We start from the raw sequence: 3,342 nt of genomic DNA on the forward strand, positions 1-3,342 counted from the left end.
TGAGGATGCCAAGAGGGGAGCCAACAGCCTATAAATAATCATTTAAGAAAGAGCATGAATGTAATGACTTAGGAACAAAGGGCAGAGTGGAGAGATGCCCAGGACTGAGCTGGACAAGCTGCACCCTTTAGTGGCTCAGCCCATGGGCTGACAAGGAAAATGGAGGAGTTACCAAAGAAGGTGGAAGGAAGCCAGGAGAGTGGCCCTGAGCCTGCCCAGGGCAGGGCTCAGTGGGAGAGAAGAAGATCTGTTATAAATGCTGCCAGGAGGGCGAGTCATGTTAAAATGTCCATGTGAAAACATCCACTGTGTGTATCTAAAGAGAGTGGCTGTAAAACAGGTCAAGGTCAATGGTCTCATTGTCTCAGATGTTACCTGCACACATTGTCTCACGACCAAGAAATTAAGCAGCATGGACACAAACGGTGAGGTTGAAGCGAAAGTTTAACAAGTGAAAGAAGAAGGCTCTCTGCAGCGAAGAGGGGAGCCTGAGTGAGTTGCCACTTTGACAGCAGAATCCAAAAGCTTTTATAAGAAACTCCTCTCATCTCTGTAGCTGTTTGAGTAACTTCTCTTATCTGTAAAACTGTCTGTATAACTCTCCCTTATCTATGCAACTGTAGGATGTCTCCAGGTAAGCATAAAGTTAGCTTCTCTTGTTTGTATAACTGTGGGTTTGTTTTAGGCAAGCCCCCATCCACTCCCCGTGTAAGCTCCCGTGGAGCCCACTATGTACATGTCTGAGAAGTGGAGGAAATTTTTTCTGGGAACTCACTAATCATACAAAGAGCAAGAGGCTTCTGTGCTGCTTATCTATTCAGGTGCAGCCTGAGTTTTCCCCAGGCTGCTCTATCTTTGCCTATAGCTATGATTTTTCAGGCAGGCTGCTTCTCCGAAAACTAGCCTTAACTGTCTACCTATCAGATTTTTCCTTTTCTTCTCCCTCAACTGGTTCCCCTCACCAAGGCTAAGCAAATGAAAAGGAGGGCACAGGGCAAGCCAGTAGTGAGCAGCAACAAGGAACTGAGACAGCAGAAACCACTCTTCACACCTGGGCTGAAAAGGGGTGGGCAGCTAGGACCATAGCTCAGGTAAGAACATAGGTAAAGAAATACTGTTGTTGTATTGTTTTTAACTATGAGAAAGCATTGAGCTTTAAATTTCTACATGAAAGATCCAGTTCAGACAGGAGCACCCAACATTCAGAAGAGAAGGACATGGTGTAAAGCTCCTGGGAAGGCTGAGAGGATTGGGACTCAGAATCCAGAGCAGAAACTGTCTGTGAACAGAAGACATACCTCCCCTAGTGTAACAAGAGGGAAGGAGAAGTGACAGATGCCAAGGTGGTTCAGCCAGAAGGTTTGGTGGTAAATGTGAGGCTGTGCCCACCTGCTGGCTTCAATTTTCTCTTTAAAATATCAGATGGAATCATTTGATGAAGGTCATGCCATGCAATGAAATAGCAATCTGAGGCATGGAGCAGCTCCAGCTTAGCCTGTGTTTAGGGTAATTATGGCTCCAATCCAGGAGGCAAATATGACTAGGGAAAATGAAGTCTAAGAAAAAATGGTCTCAAGTTGATTGCGAGTCTTCTGGGAAGCTGAGACCACAAGTGGGGGCTGACAGGGGAAGAGGAACCCACCTGCTGAAAAACATCAGGCTGTTGGCTGGGGGAGGGATTAGGTCTGTGTTGTAGAGATGGATGGATGCCTAAATTAGGGTAAAGGTTTCAACTCTCCCCTCTGCACGGTGTGGAAATAAACAAAGACCACCCAAATGAGAATAAGCAAAGACTATTTATCCAGAGCTTGCTCTGACAAGGGAGTTGGCCACCATCACTTGCTTGGCAGAGACTCAGAAGTAAGCAGGGGAGAAAGCCTCATAGCAGAAAGAAGGGAAGGCTTCATGTGTGCCCTTATGGGAGGCTGTAGATGTGGGTGAGCTGAAGATGGCTAACTAGAGATGGGGCCTCCTGTGTGATTGATTAGGGGCATGTTCGGCTTTCTCTGGTTGGTCCTACATTGGAAGAGGGAACAAAAAAATTAGGGCAGCTGTACAGTTATTAATCAAGTGTTGGCCATTTTTGACTGACTGTTACAGGAGTGACTGACTCCCTGGATTGTTTGCTAGAAATAGTGGTCTTCACTTCCTGCAAGTCTGACCTTCTGGTAGTAGGCTTCCTGGGTTGGCCATTGTGGATAATGAGTAGATTTCCTGAGCTGATTCCTGCAGATTGTGGATCAGAGTTATTTTATATAAACAGTCTGGCCATTTTCCACTTACATATTCCATCTTCCAAGAGCTGGCCAAGCTGATCTCTTACCTGTCTCCCCCAGCCCCTCCACTCTGGCTGTGAAAACACAAGCCACTAGGTGAGGAATGGGGACAATTGAAGACTGAAAGCTTTTCTTTGCTAGGCTTTGCAGAGCTGAGGAAAGAGATGACAACATCCAAGTGTCTGCCCTGGGCCAGTCTTAGGGCTGCAGTGGTAATGCTAGAACTGTGTGAGTTTATATTTTCGTTTGTCTCTCTAACTAAGGTGGAAAAAAAACCCCAGAAAATTGTCTGTCTGCAGTTTCTGCAAAAGTCTAACACTGTGCTTCCCAACATTGCAGCCATTAGCCACAGGTGAGTATCAAGCACTTTAAATGAGACTGGTCCAAATTGAGATGTACTCTGAGAATAAAACACACAGCAGATTTCCAAGACCTAGTACATGCCCTGATTTCAAGCTATATTACAAAGCTGTAGTAATCAAAACAGTATGGCATTGGAAAAAAAATAGACACATAGGTCAATGTGACAGAATAGACAGCCCAGAAATAAACCCATGCATGTATAGTCAACTAATCTTTGACAAGAGTACCAAGAATACACAATGGGCAGCACTTTGGGAGGCCAAGATGGGCAGATCACGAGGTCAGGAGATCGAGGCCATCCTGGCTAACTCGGTGAAACCACGTCTCTACTAAAAAATACAAAAAACTAGCCGGGCGAGGTGGCGGGTGCCTATAGTCCCAGCTACTCATGAGGCTGAGGCAGGAGAATGGCGTAAACCCAGGAGGTGGAGCTTGCAGTGAGCTGAGATCCAGCCACTGCACTCCAGCCTGGGTGACAGAGCGAGACTCCATCTCAGAAAAAAAAAAAAAAGAACACACAATGGGGAAAGTCTCTTCAATAAATGGTGTTGGGAAAACTAGATATCCATATGCAAAAGAAAGAAATTAGACTCTTATGTTTTACAAAATCTAAAATTAATTCAAAGTAGAAAACGACTTACATGTAAGATCTAAAACCATAAAACTCCTAGAAGAAAACATAGGGAAAGAGCTCCTTGAGACT

Source organism: Trachypithecus francoisi, unplaced genomic scaffold, assembly GCF_009764315.1.
Source record: "Trachypithecus francoisi isolate TF-2019V2 unplaced genomic scaffold, Tfra_2.0 Lachesis_group17, whole genome shotgun sequence".
Taxonomy (NCBI): Eukaryota; Metazoa; Chordata; class Mammalia; order Primates; family Cercopithecidae; genus Trachypithecus; species Trachypithecus francoisi.